Source organism: Nelumbo lutea, chromosome 4, assembly GCF_056320005.1.
Source record: "Nelumbo lutea isolate HS-2025 chromosome 4, American lotus-T2T, whole genome shotgun sequence".
In the NCBI taxonomy this organism is placed as follows: Eukaryota; Viridiplantae; Streptophyta; class Magnoliopsida; order Proteales; family Nelumbonaceae; genus Nelumbo; species Nelumbo lutea.
The window spans coordinates 39204714-39221237 of NC_142687.1; positions in this window are offsets into that span (position 1 = coordinate 39204714).

A 16524-nucleotide genomic window follows, 5' to 3' on the forward strand; every position below is an offset into this window, starting at 1 on the left:
TTTTGTGACCAATCTAGACCACCCATTAGGTATATATGTTCAATGTTAGAGTACACACCAACTCATCACCCCTTTAAGAGTATCAAAAGAAAGGTTAAGGTTAGGGATATGCTGTCAATGACCCACAGTTGAGTTGGCTATTACATGGCATCCCTCCCACGTAGGATGTGCAGGATCAAACCAAATTCCTATATGCCATATTTTTTTTTATTGAATAAGATTGGGATATACCCCAATTCTAATTTGATTAGATCCATTTGTAGCCCTATTCAATATTTTAAAAACTTATTTGGAACTGGAATCACTTTGGTCACTGGTTTCTGGGTCAGTGGTTCAATCATCCAGTTCAAATGGATGGCCCATTCCAATTGGAAAAAAATTAAATAATAATTAAAATACAAAATGGTCAAAACCATTGTCTAAGTTGAATGGTTGATGGTTCGATCACCCAGGTCAGTGGATTTTTTATCAAAGAATGGGTTAAGGCTGAAATAGAACAGATTGTCTGGATGGTTCCCAAGCCGAATGGTCTGACCATCTGGATCAACGATGGTTCGAAAACACTGGCCCTATTTAACAATGTTAACCTTTAAAAAGTAATTAAGTGCATAGGAGAAACTTTGACTACTTGGAGGAAAACAGCCTTAAGGCTGTTTGTGAGCTTCCTTCATATGACACGTTATCCCACTCAAACCCTTCTTGTCAAGTTAACTTTGGCTGTTGGGGGCCAACAGCCTATACTGTTGAAAGTGTTTTTCAGCTGGACACGTTCACCATTCATGCCCATGTCCATGTTTATGGTTAAAAAGAAATAGGGGCAATTACTATTTTACCCTATCCTACGATGATGTGGCATTCCCTATCCCACCCCTGGCCCACATAACATGTCACGTCGAGGAACAGCCAAAGTTTTTCAAATTCTAGATTTTATTTCATTGTTTATTTGAGAATTGTTCATGAAGGTGGCTTATTTTGGACATGTGGCAAGGATTTTAGGGCTGAAACATGTCAAATGATCATAGGGTGGGGCAGAATTTTGAAAAGTAGGAAATTTGGAGGCTTTATTAAACATGGGAAATAAGAAAAAACAACACAAATATGAAAGTTGGATATTCATCAAAGTTAAATGTAGAGTGGTTTGAAGTGTTAGTGAACCACTTGAGATTGACTCCCCCTCTATGGTCATAGCTTCTCAATAAACTAGCAAGTGAATCCATACGGATTTAAGGGCAGCCCTCCCCAAACCCCTAAACCCCCAACCCTGGTTAAGGCGGGATCGATCTCAATCAGGTTTCCGCTATAACCAATTAGAGACTCTACCAGCAAGCTAGATAGCTGTTACCTTAAAAAAAGTCGAAAAATATCATTAAAAAAATGTTTTATAGTGTTTTATAATGGTGCAAATAATTATAAGATATGAAAAATGAAAGACATGGTGTGCAAAATAATTAATATTTATATTAAAATAGAAAACCATAGCAAAAGTAAAAACAGCTTTCCTCATAATTAGCTTTGCTTTAGTTTTACAATTATAATGTCATCAAGTTTTATCATACAATTAATCAAAATGAAAAAAAATACAAGAGAAATGCAAAACTTGAGAGAAAAGACTTTTAAACTTGAACAACCTGCCCAAGCTCAACCAAACTCACCCAAGCCCATCTCAAGTTGTGTTGGGTTTAGTAAATTGGGGTTTAAGTTGGAAAACTTGGGGCTTTAGCATCAGTTTTGGCTTGAACCCAAGGTCATGCCTAAGATTGGACTTTAGGTTGGCTCTTAACCCAACCCAAATTATCCAATTTATACCTCTACTTTATTAGAGAATGTTAAGTAGGGTTTGAAGAGACATAAGAGGAGAGGGAGATGATGGATTTATTTAGAGAGAAATAAATAAACATGTGTGAGAAAGAAGAAAATGAGGTAGGTGTGAGCATTGAGGTTGAAGAATCCTGGACTTCTTTCTTCCATATAATATAGATATAGAAAAGTATGCAAATGTCAACTGATTTTCAGTATTCAGAAAATACACATCTTTTGTAGGGTTGCAGTCCCAATTACAAGAACATTTAGTAAATTTAGGTCTCCAACTTGGCCAAGTCCAACCTTGACACAATCCAACCCTTTTGCATGGCTCGGAGTTTTGGGCTCTAGGATTGACTTGGACTTGACCTGAATTTTAGGTGGCATTTGATAATACTTTTCAAACCTTTGAAATCTGAAGATGTTGCTTTTCAGATATTAGAGGTGTTTGAAAGTGTAAATAATAAGACATAGGCTAGGTGCTGAATGTGTTCAGATGCATTTCAGATCTGGCCAAATGTCCAAAATACTCTTCAAAAGGTTGTTTTTGTTTCTCCCTCTCACCATTCATATTCTCCACTTGATGCAGCGCAAACCAGCGACGGCAAGTGACTGCTTCGACGAACTAGCGGCAGCGAGTTCTCTCTCTCTCTCTCTCTCCATTCTTCTTCTTCTTCTTCTCTCACCACTGCAACTCCTCCGACGAACTAGCGGCAACGAGTTCTGGCCTTCTCTCTCTCTCTCTCTCTCTCTCTCTCTCTTATCTATCTATTTTCTTCGTCTTCTTCTTCTCTTGCCGCTGCAACCAAATAGTCTAATTTAAGGTAAAATAATAAAATTAGTGAATTTAATATGCTGAAGGTTTGATCCAACACAAATAACCTTCTTTATTTAGATCCAACACAAATAGTAAAATTCCTGATATGTGGTAGGATGCACGTAGCCAGCAATGTATCGTAGTCAGCAGACCCGAACTCATTTATATATACATATGCATATATTATGTATTTACATTACTAGGTACATTCCTAAAAATCCAAAATGAATGGTAGAAATGAAAATTAAGAATAATTTGCATTAGGATTAGCTTAAGTTGGGATTGACTGTGCAAATGGATCAGATCAAATTGGATATACCTAAGTCGGAATTTGATTTGCTAATCCTCTAATTCAAATCAAATCTAGATTGGTGATTCTTTAGTAAACATATAGCATTCAGATCAGCTCTACTGATGAAGGATCCATATTCAATCTAATTCACAAAAGAAATCAAATTCCGACTGGGGTCCGATTAGAACTAAAAACAGAAGGACACCAATTCCTTGGGTTGGGAACGGATCATATCAAATTATTTTATGATATAAAAGACTGATAACGAATCAAATGGTATAATGGTATGATAAAAATGGTAACCACTCGAGTGATATTCATAAAAAATCATTGGGGATTCTGATTGGTCAAAGTTCTTTTAGGATCATAGAGTTTCCTAGATAATGATGCATATTTTAACAATCTATTCAAATTAAATAAAATTGAATAGGGTAAGTTGGACCTGATCAAATTCTGATCACCCTCAAATGGATACAGTTTGCAGCTCAATTGCAGCACAATTGATGTGTTAAGTCACCCTCAAACCATGTTTTAGGGCTCGTTTGTTTGCACTGAATAGATGTTTGAGACGTCCCATACTAGATACATCATTTGAATTTGGACTTTTAATCTTAAGGGTTCTTATTGGTGGCCGTTTGATAACAGCTGAAGTTACTGAATTAAATGACTTATTGCTTTGTTTTTTACTGAATAAAATAATTAAATAATAAAATATTCAAGATATAATTACCTACCCAAATTTCAACTTTGGCCATTGAGGAGTCCCCGACCTTCTTAAAATCGTATTCAATAAAAGACAAAAATAATAAGTTTTTCAGTCAGCCACTTCAGTTATTAGCTTATTATCAAATGGCCCCCTAATGGCTTAGATGCACATCCACCATTTAGTGAGATAACATATGTTTTATACTTTTTGTTCCAAAAATGTCCTCACTCTAAGAAATGCCCATGATTTTTTACTCTTCCTTAATAAGTCTACCTTTCTCTCACACTACTCTCTTTTGCTTCTATTTAGTTGATTGAGTTTGTGTTATGACTGTCAATGGATTGGATATTAGTCCAACCTAATCCAGTCCAACATGAGTTCATTACAGATGCATCAGGTCTAATCCAATACGATAAATATTCTGGATTGAACCGATGCAATTCAATGTCTTATTGAACTGTGTCCAATCCAAATCTGGACCATTGACATTCCTACTCTTTTGTTAATGGACTAGATATTGGTTCAACATGATCCAATTCAATATAAATCCATTTTAGATGAACTAGGTCCAGTCCAATACAATAAATACTTTGGACAATCAAGTCTATGTCTCACTGGGCTGTCCATTCAAATTGGTTACCCAAACCCGGTACATTGACACCCCTATTCAATGCTAGTAGTAATCATTTTTCTTCTTTTTTCACTCTTCAATTGCGAAAAAAACCACATAAACTCATAAAGATAAATACGCAAAACAATCTCTTTTCATATCAATCTTCTTTGTCTTTATTTTCTCAAATATGAGAACTCAGTTTTCTCAAATGCCAAACGTGGACCTTTACACTTTCAATCCATATTTGTTAAGACAGTGTCAGTGTCATAGCCCTCCGCTGAAGCAAATAAATCAAAGCCTTTGATTTTCTGTCATGGTGCCACCATGTATGAAGTAATTTCTTGGTGGGGCCAGTGCAGTAGATCCAAAGCTATAATTTTCTGTTTTAACCCTACACTACAACAGTATCATAGCAAAAGTGAACTCTTGCTCTGTTTATTCTCAAAAATAACGATTCTCGAATACCTCTTTTACTTAAATTAATAATAACTTTTTTTTGAGATTTGGGTTAATCAATTTCCCTAAGCAAAAATTTATTAATACATAATGGGATAATATAAACTTTGCCTAAAAAACAAAACAATTCTGATAAATAGTAATCACATTTACCCAATAAATGACTTACCACTTATAAAAAAATAAATGAGTTACCACGAAGGAGGCCTTAGTTACAGCAAAACCTATTTTTAGTAATTCTGTTGGAAATTGCGGTCATTTTTGTCTCGGAAAATATGATGATTGATTGGATGATTTGACGCCGCGAGCAAAGAGGGCTGCGCGTCTACCGGGCTCATGTCGGCTTTCATGCATTCCCATTCCCACCTGACCACTTGGTTTTTTTTTTTATTTAATTTAATTGATTTCTTCACGAAAACCCTAACGGCCTAACCCGCCATCCCTTCAGTTATACGACGCTGCGGCAGCCTTCCCCTTGCGTCTTCTGTCTTCTTCTCTGGTGAGCCCACCACACAAATATACGAGTTATCCGTTGAGTGAGCCACGCGCACCCCGTGGATCCCTCCGAAGCATTGGGATTGCCACGTGTTAAGCCTCGGATAAGGAGGTCTAGTCAATGTGGTGATGAGTGGTCAATACAAAATCATTCGTTGAACGATTCTTGCCGATTCTATTGTACTGTGGACACGTGTGAAATAGAGACAAAACCTTGGTTCCGCATTCAGGAAACATCACGTTGACTCTTTCTTGCCAAAATAGAGACGCGTGATAACTGAGAAGCCCAATTGCTAGTGTGGTTTAGCCACGGTAACGGCAAGGTGTGAAACAGGTCGGATCCAAAATATTCAGGATGATTTCGAGTCCCAGTCGATTTCTTATCCGGGTCTTTAATTGCGGGTCGGATCATGTCTGCGTTTGGGAATATATCTATGAAACTACTATTATGAAGACCCAGATTATGAAACTACTATTATGAAGACCCAGACCCCCTAAATATGGTATAAATCCGGATCAAATTGGAGGTCAATCAACTTCATGTCATGGCCTGGCTAAGGCTGTGCATTGGGAATATATCTATATTTGTATCTTTATTTATCAGGAGATATTCTCAATGAACAGCTGAAAAGAGCTGCCAGAACGGTGTGACAATTTTATGAGGATTGAATCTGTCTTCGGTCCGACCACTATTATGGTTCTTCTGCCATGTGATCTTTGTCTCGTTCTCTGGTTGAACCGGATGTTTTGTTTTGTCAGGTGGCAGGAAGTATATGTAAGCTGCAGTAAGCATTTTGTATATTAGGCAATGCTACAGACTGTGCAGTTATACTTTCTTTAACATAGTACGTACAAACCAGAGCACCCAAACCAACAGTATGTGGGGCGGGATTATTGTTTATTGCCCTTGAACGGTTGAACCAACCGTTGAAAGGAATAGGGTGCAACTTGAACCGGGTTAGCCTGAACCCGATCCGAAAATATTGGATTGGGTTGAAAGTCAGGTTAGGATTGAAAAATATGAACCCAATTAAACTTCAAGCTGAAATAGCATTTAGGCTTTGAACAATCCTAAACCTAAGAAGTGAGAAAATTTTCTTTTCTAAGTAAAAAAGAAATAAAGAAATTGGATTAACCCAAACCCAACCTAATACATTATATATGTGTTGGTTCTATGGGCATTTATAGATGGGCCGTTTATTGCTTTAAATGTTTATTTAAAACATGTTATTTTAAATGCTTATTGTTTTTATTATTTGGTTGGGTGTTTCATGAGTATTTCAGGTAATACCTTATAAAATTACCTTCTATCTCAGATTAACATCCCATAAAGTATGACACATAAATATTTCATTTCAATAAACACCCACAGAACCAATATAGCCAATATTATTAGATTGAATTAAGATAAAATTTGGGGTTTAATAACTCGGGTTGGGTCAACCAAACCAACCTAACCCCCACTACCTGTGTTGAACCGGGTTTATAGCAATGGAGTTATCTAATACGAGGGGAGTGGAATCAGAGTATATGGATCTCCACTTACTCATAAAAAGTGGATGTAGGGCCTCTTTGAAGAAAGAAATTAAAAGAGAACTTGTTTCTGACTTTCCGTGAGTACTAACACACAAGTGCATGACTGGTCTTTCTATTTTGTCAGGCTCAATTACATTCTAGCTATGCCCCCCATTCAGAGAACCTTAAAATATGTGGGCTAATCAATTTCTCTCTGCTACTGCTTTTATAAATATTGAAATAGGTGTTGAAAGTGAAAATCATTCCAAGTTTAATAAACAACTTAAATCCAAGGGCATTAATTGTTGATATATATAAAGATAAAATAATCACCCCACTATTTATGCTTCATCATTCAGCATTCAGCATTCAGATGCTGTATTTTTGGGTCTTAAATTTGAAACATTTTCTTCTTTCTTGGTGTAAAATCTTAGGTTGACAAGCATAAAAACATGGGTTCAAGTCTAAAAAGGACCATTTTATGTAAAAAAAAAAAAAAAAAGTCGAAGATTAGGACCGTATCCAGTCTACCCGACCCCAAACCCTAAGACCAACATTAGATAATGCTTTTTTTTTCTTCCTTTATTCTACTTTTAGCACCTATTTCAGCAGTGATCAAACAATACAAAACCAATCAAAATAGAATTATTCTAGGGAAATTTGTTCTTCTCCTTGTGCCATTTCTCTGGAACAGTACTTTGCATAATTTAAACCATTTCAAACATAGCTCAATATTAAGACAAGGATCCACTCAGCAAACTTATTGAGGCATATATCTCATCAACCCCATTTCCCTACATGGCTAGATAGCAACAATAAGTCAAAATATTCTTCCTAGGATTCTATTTTCTTCTCTATTTTTATTTATTTTTTATTCTTGTTGTAGAAAATAGGGACCCACCACTCTATATAGGGTTGTCGATGAATTGAATCAGATGAAAAAAAACAGCAACATTAAGTTGACTTCGTATGAACCGTCCATATCCATACTCATAAAATAAAATATAGGTCAAACAAGTTGATCAGTTATTCTGAATTCCTTCGTCAATTTAAAAATGAATTTGGTCAAACAACATGATCAATTGTTATCACCATCAATCTTAAACTAGGTATTTGCTGAGTCATTGCTTTACAAGAGAGAGATTGAAAGCAGAGGTTTTCCCTTCCAAACTGTTTCCCTGAATGATTTCATCTAGAAAAGCAGTTATCTTAGGGCCCATTTGATGAAAGCTGAAGTGGATGAACCGGTCAAAGACCATGTAATAAGTTGTCAATGTGGGCATCCCTCACATTGAGGGGGTCGGTGGGCCCCGCGTATGGCACTTCTACTCTAACCCTAACCCCGCTAACCTGCTAACCATATATAGGTCTAAGCATACAGTTCTTGGCATCTATGAAGGGTCAGAGTGGCATTGCAGTACCTAAAAGAGTGACTGAATTGAATGGCCTATTGCTTTGTTTTTTTGGTAAGGGGCCCTCTAATTATAAGTGAACTGGCTGAACTCAAAATCTTTTTTAAGGAGGTTGTGAGCTCCCGTTTTTTACGACATTCAAAATGGACAGTACCCCCCCGCCCTCCCAAGGGGCTAGGTGCCATACACTAGACCTATGGGTTAGTGGGTTAGTGGGTTAGTGACAGAGTGCACACGGGGCCCACTTGTTAATTTGAAGCTGAAGTTGAATAGATTATTACACTCTTAAATATTTTATTATTTTTGCTCCTTCCATTTTCTACCAAAAATTATTATTATTATTTTATGCAGTAAAAGACAAGCAAAAAAAAAAAAAGTTGTTTAGTTGAAGCAACTTCAGCTCTTACCAAACAGTCTCTAACTTATTAAGTAGATTGCAGGGTCGTGCAGCCCAAAGGTTAAAAATCTTAATTATCAGCTGGTTTTAATTGAAGGATGATGACATGCATCAGCACATTCCACACCCTCCATGCTATAAGTTGGTCGACCAATGAACTTCAAGAGCAGGATTTAGGCGGTGTGCGGTGTTTGGTGTTGAGAAGTATACGAAGAATTGGTATTTAATTAGCAGACAAAATTCTGTTGAAAATGTTAACTAAACGCCAAATAGTTAGCATCTGTTTTAAAGGGGGGTGTTTGGTACTATGGTTGTGACTCATTTTACCTAGTTTCAAAACTTGTCAATGAGAAAATGTGTATGTATTTGTGTGTGTTTGTTGTTGGTTTAACTATATTGGGTTTTGAAAAATAAATGTATTATTAAATTTGAGTCGCACCAAAATATTGTATTCCAAAACCCACCATACATTCGAACATTTATTAAGCATTGATTTAGAATATTTTAATAAAATATATATATTTCAAATCTCAAAGCTTTGAAACACACCACACAACACATTATAGCATGTATGGTGTAGTGTGGTGTGTTGTGTTTTAAAACCTACCATTTAAAACTGACCACAATGGGCCTATTGGCCTAAAATGTTATGCCTTTTAGGCATAACCTTTAATGATTTCTTACCATTGCATTACTGATTAAGGCAATTCAGCAACAGAAGAAAAATCTTGTTTGATGCCAAACAACCTCTTAATTTATGGGTCTGGTCCATTAGCATGGTTCACCGTGGGTTGGATGGTAAGAAACGGTCGGCATAATATAGAATTATAGATAATGGTCGTCAGTAATAAGTAATTCAGATTAGCTGCACTAGTTGGCTGTGTTTGGGGCTGTTTTAACCAATCATAATGCCCTAAGGCAGCCATGATGCATGTGGAAGTGAGAGATTGGAGTGGTTGGTGGGACATATACACTTGATAGGGTCGAAAATAGATTGATTTGGATTGTAATCGAATATCAGAATGGTATAAAAGAAAATTGATTAAAATATTTTATAGTATTAATAAAATGAATTGAAAATTCCTTTAATATTGTTATTTAATGAACAAAAATTGGAAATTTCTTGCATGAAATTTATAAACCTATGATATATATATATATATATATATATATATATCCAATCATCAAATGGGATTATTTAGAATCATATATGGGTGGATATCCATATTTGGTCCAATTATATATGGATCAAACAGTCCCTAAGACAGCCATTAAGTGCAGCTAATCTAGATGGGATGTGCTGCAAATGGGTGTGAATCCATGTGTTCGAAACACCAGCATGTTCATTCATGATTGGTTACGTAACCCGGATCATATACTTGTTTTCGCAGCAAATCCCTTTTTCCTAAAAAGTGACAACCTATTTTGTTTGGCCATATTTTGCATATTTTGTGTGGACAAATAAGGGAATTTTTTTTATTCCAATGTTAATAAAATTTTTGAAGCTTTATGTACATACACGTTAGTATGGATTTGGGGTAAATGGGTTACATGTTATGTGCATTAAGTTTTAGCTCAGATTGTTTGTTATAATTAAGGTTTTCAAAATCGGACCGGACCAGACGGTTGGACCAGAAAAAATGGGAACCAGTCATCAAAAACTGGATTTCCCTCAAATCTGTTGATTTTGGTCAGCGAACCGTTGAACTAGGTGGTTAATTGTTTGAACAGTTTTGACCGTTTTTTACTTTTTTGTTTGAACGAACCCAAGCGAACCGTTCAACCCGATAACCAGACCCCTGACCGATTAAGTCACTGGGTCAGTTCTGAAAATCATGGTTACAACCAGCCAAACTTTTTCTCTATAACCTCCATAACAGTGCTTAAGGAATTTTGAACAAATCTGGATTGGGTGTATGTTTCAGCTGTTCAGGGGGCTGTGGAACCAATGATAAGGTTCCATGCCAGTAATAAATCCATGGGTCTCACTGTAAGAGATACGGGCCCCATATATTTAATACTGACATAGAACCTTATCATTAACTAAACCTTGCTAATCAGTGAATTAGAGAGAGCTTGTGAACAGCAGACTGTTGAAGATGGACAGCCAAAATTTTTTCAACAAAAAGCCCTAATCTTCAATCAAACCTACCATGCATGGTCATATATTATTGATACCGTCTATAATCAGCTCATTATATGTATGCATATCAAAGGATACAAAATCTTTTTTGCTGTATTGTTCACAAATGTATCTTAAATCATAATGGTGCATATTCTTCATCATGCAACAACAAAAGAAGTGATTGGTTGAGCATGATGGTAAGTATAAACCGCTATACTTTGTAAAATGTGAATAAAAAAAGTAAGTAGAGGTTGAGATCTGGATTTAACTTGCAGCTAATTATATTAATAACAGATGCACGTTAAAATGTGACCACATTGTGCACGACATACTAGTAAATAGTTTACAATTGGAAGTAGTATCTGCTCACCACTTCACCCAACGATTTTGCAAGCTAATTACTAACACCTTCGTGGAGATATCTTTGAATCAAAGGTATTAATTAGCTAGCAATGGCCTTTGATCATCAAGGCATTGTTGGGTGGAAGATATAGTGTTAGGGCTTTATAAATACAAATATGTAGAGTGCAATAAAAACTTGTATTTTGTATGTATTTATACTCAGTTACAATTTTTAAGAATTGGACTTTAGAGTTCTGTTCTATATGGAATAAGGTTCTGTAGCTGAACAAACAGAATAATGTAATGATTCCTAATTCACTAAAGGTGTTCCCACTTGTTTATAGGGTTTGAATTTGAATCCAGTTCTAAGCCTTTTTGCTCAAATATCCCTGTCTAGTTGTTCTAAATGAGAAAGTGATAGGCCATGCATGAGAATTGGTCCATTCAATTCAGACAATTACCTTGTAGAAAGATAAGGAAGAATTTGAAAGTAGAAAGGTGGATTGAGATGGGCCATAAAGAAAAATAGACCAGTAGGTCTGAATGGGGAATCTTTGAATTTGTTATGTGTTCATATATCTCCATTCCAATCAGTAGCGCTTGCTTTTTTCTTGCTCACTTTCATAGTTAATTTTAATTATTAGTGTTGAAACTTGAAACTATTCAGTCATCTGGCTTTTGATTTGAAGGAAAATGTAGGGAAAGAAAGGAAAAGATAGAAAAATCTTTACAAATCTTGTATATATTTTTTGTCTTTTCCTTCCTTTCCCACATTTTACTTCAAACCAAACATATCCTCGTATTTCCTACCACCATGTCATATTCAAGTCAGACATGACCAATCTCTCTTGAGTCTCAAGCTCATTAGCTCTGCTGGAAATGCCTTCGAAGCTCAAACCAAGGCACCACATAGAAAACCTTTGGAGTTTGGTCACATAAAACTATCTCTTTTCGTACTAAAGAAATTCAAATCACCCCAAAAGCTATACCCATGATACATTAATATATTTCTGGGACAGTTCAGATAGAATATGCTTGTATGAGGCAACAATTTTCTATTGATTAAAGTATTAGGAAAAGAAATTTTTACACATGGGATCTACCGTGAACACTTGCGTGTATAATGGTCTACGAAACCCACTTGTCAACACTAGCCTGTTCACTCATAATTGGTTAAGTAGCCCGTTATGCATGCTGTTTGCAGCAGATTCCAAGTTTCTATAAAATGTCATATCTATATTTAATTGTCATTGCATAGTGTAATGGTAAAATCTGAGGTTGATAAGTGTGTGAATACAGGTTTAAGTCTAAGAATGGCCACTTGTGTAAAAAGTGCTAAAGCTTTGGATCATATCTAATTTATACCTCCTTCAAAACCCCAAGGGGGTGTTTCTATAGTGTGGATGAAAATTTGGTGAGTGTGAACTTGTCCACACCACACCTTGTGGTAGAGATCAATCCACATCACACCACAGTCTACAACTGTTCTGAACTGTGGACAAATTGTGTAAATTAGACCAATCCACACCCACAGTAGCGTTCTGTAAGCGAGGTGTGGATCAGTCCACACCACACTTTTTGATTCCATGAATCTCATATACATTTATTAATGATCTACACCAACGTTTTAAAAAATGACCTGGAAATGGAACCGTTCTAGCCGTCGGTTTCTGGGTTGACAGTCTGACCGTCTAGTTTGAATAGACGGTCCATTCTGACAAGCAAATTAAAAAAATAATTAAAAGTAAAAAATGGTAAAAAACCGTTGAACGAGTCAACAATTCAACTGCTCGGGTCAATGGGTTGTTGACTTTTTCAACGATTTTTTTCCAAAATTCAGGTTTGGGATAAAACGGAACCTCTTGCCTTAATGGTTCCCGGGCTGAACGATCCGACCATCCGGGTCAACGGCGGTTTAAAAACCTTGATCTACACAATTAATCATTAATATCTAATTTTTACATTTTATATGATAAATATATTGAAAAATGCATCAATGAATTAATTTTAACCAATAAATATTAATTTTTTATAAAAATAATAGTAAAATAATTAAAATTAACAATTTGTTTTAAATATTTAAAAATATTATTTTATTAATAAAAACATTAAAATTTTATAAAATTAAAAAATTAAGTAAAATAATTAATATTTTATTGACAAAAATATTAAAATGTGAAGCAGACAATAGGGTTTCAACCTTTTAGGGAGAATGTGAAGCATGGGATAAAAAATAGAGTGTGGATGGGCCGTAATCACAAGTTTTTGCCGTGGATGAGAAATTGGGGTGTGGACGGGACCGATCCATGATCCAGTCCCATCCATAGCCAGTTGAATGACTGTTCATCAGTCCCATCCATGAGATGAACATGGTGCCGAACACCGCCTAAATAACCAGGACCAACATTGGGTAATGAACATTTTATATTATTATATTGCATACTATGGCAAGGAGAGGGTGACGCGTGGTTCTCCCTGTACTTAATTTTGAATATTTGTCAATAATTTATAAAATTAGATTCACGCGTGAGGTCAGGCATGTCTTCCATCCTCTCTCTCTCTCTCTCTCTCTCTCTCTCTCCAACTTCATGTGGATTTCATGGGTTTTCACCTCTGTATTCAATCTCATATTTCTTTTTGACATTTTCTCTATAATTTTGAGGAAAGTTCCTCAAACGACAAACTAGCCTTAAATACCAATCAAAAGAGTGGAAATTTTCTGATTAGTGCCCTATATTTTGGCCTATTGATACTTTAGTCTCTGAACATTAAAACATGGCAATTCAGTACCCAAACTTTTAAAACATGTTAATTTAGTATTTATCTGTTAACCACCTGTTAAGTGGCATTTGAAAAGACAAAAATGTCTTTTAAGTGTCATTTAATTTTTTTTATCAATCATCCAAACATTGACAAAAGATGAACAGTCCCAAATCATTGCCTCTTCTATTCAAGAAATTTGGGGTCACCAGAATACCCAGTAAAACGTGGCCCCAACTTTCTAGAATAGAAGAGTCAAGGATTTGGAACTGTTCATTTTTTGTCAATGTTTATGTGGTTGATAAGGAAAATTAAATGACACTTGAAGGACATTATGTCTTTTCAAATGTCACTTAACAGCTGGTTAATGCGTGGATACTAAATTGACGTATTTTAAAATTCAGGTACAGAATTATCACATTCTGAAATTTAGAAACTTTTGTACTAATTGAGAATTTCTCAAAAAAAAAATCATGAAAATCACCACCATCATCATTATTATTTAAGCTATATGGGGTGAGATGGAGTTACATGAATCATATTTTGCCATTCTGTTCTATTTAATTCCAATACAAAGAAAATCATATTACGATAATTGATAAAACCCCTCTCCTTTCCTTAGGGAAGGTTCAACGACTTCAACAAGCCGAAAATCAATATCTTATTCATATTAGGCATCTCTCTAGCCCCCACAATTAATCTTCTCACTCATTGTCTGTATTGTTGTGTGAAAGAGGCATATATAAATGAATCTATTCTGAATTCCAATATGATTATTACTATATAAAGCGGATACTCCACTTCCTCAAGAATTTAATAGACCTGTTTATGGGCCGGGTAGCATGATGGGCCGGCCCGGATTGAACACAGATTTGTGCCCATGGGCTTGACCTCGGGCCTAAAAGCCCGGCTCAAATTTATTTCAGGCCAGGCTCGAGATTTGTCAAAATAGCTGGGCCCGACCTTTAGGTTAAGCTAAAAACCCTAAATATCCTAACCCCCTCTCTTTTCATTCATCTCTTTCTAGCTGAACCTCAATTCTCTCTTCTCAGTAGTCGAACACTCACCGGTGCAACCTCACACTCTCAGGCAGATAGAACCGGCGGACACTCACCAATGCAACTAGTGAACTCCGACGGACCAGCAATGAGTCCTCTCTCTCTCTCTCTCTCTCTCTCTCTCATTATCTGTATTGTTGTGTGAAAGAGACATATATAAATGAATCTATTCTGAATTCCAATATGGTTATAAAGCGGATATCGCACTTCCTAAAGAATTTAATAGACCTGTTCATGGGCCGGGTAGCCTGATGGGCCGACCCGGCTTGAACACAGATTTGAGCCTGTGGGCTTGACCTCGGGCCTAAAAGCCCGGCTCAAATTTATTTTAGGCCGAGCTTGAGATTTGTCAAAATAGTCGGGCCCAACCTTTAGGTTAAACTAAAAACCCTAAATATCCTAACCCCTCTCTTTTCATTCATCTCTTTCTAGCTGAACCTCAATTCTCTCTTCTCAGTAGTCGAACACTTACCGGTGCAACCTCACACTCTCAGGTAGATAGAACCGGCGAACACTCACCAGCGCAACCAGTGAACTCCGATGGACCAGCAATGAGTCCTCTCTCTCTCTCTCTCTCTCTCTCAGACGCAAACTCACTTCTCCTTTTCACTATTAAAATCTTAGCTCAGCTTTATCAGACGCAAACTCAACACCAGCGAACACAGTCACCAGCGGTGAGTCCTTTCACTTTGCCATTTTGTTGTATTACGAAATTATTGTTTACATATATGCTATTAGCCTATGTGCTTTTGTTTGCCCGTATACTATTGTTTTTTTTTAGATCCGTCAAGCAAGCCAAAATTCAATTCCAATTAATTCTCAAACAAGGTTACAAATTGACAATGGAGGTGGTGAAAACAAAGAAATGAAACAAGAAAAAAATGGGAAATGGGTGGAAAGGAAGGGAAGAAGGAAAAAAAGAATTGAGAACTATAATCCATAAAAACAAGAAATTAGCAATGTATCATACACCCATTAGAAGAAATAAACCCATCTTTCTAAGTCGAGCTTCGGGCTCAGGCCTAGGCTTCAGTCTTTTTATTAGAGTCGGGCTCGGGCCCAAGTTGTAGGCCTGTTGGTCGGGTCGGACTCGGGCTCAAGCTTAACAAAATCCAATTTATGAAGAGTAAAAACCCGACCCAAGAACAGGTCTAGAACGCATGTAGAAATTATACATAAGACAGACCTCCCTATATTTTCTGTCCACATGCAGTGCCTAATGGTGCGCGATCTGGATACTCCTAGCTGGAAGATGATCTGGACCTTAGTCGCGTGGCAAGTTGGACCAAGCTATGAGATAAAAGATCAGAGAACCTGGGGTGGCTAACCCAGCGTGGTCGCTCCGATGCTTAAGTCAATACTATATTATGGATGTGAGCTGAATACTTGAGTGCTAGAGTGCTAGTGAGGAAATAATTGTGCGTACCTTCGCCTTGAGGATTGAAGCCCTTATATAGTTGAGTAGTCGTGAATCTTACAAAAAGGCTCCGGGATCTCTGAGCTGCATAGATAAGATCTGTTCCATTTACGAAGGAGAGCAATGCACCAGTTGATAAGGTTTATCACTTTCCTCCAATTCGGGCGGAGTGAGGATGAGCCATATTATTAGACATCATGATCCTGGGAAATTTGGAGTCCGTTGGGAAAGCTTCTAGAGTCGATTACATGGTGCTTTGGTTCTTTGGCCCCGAACTGGATTGGGTGCCGAAGTGGCAGAATACCCGAACTCTAACATT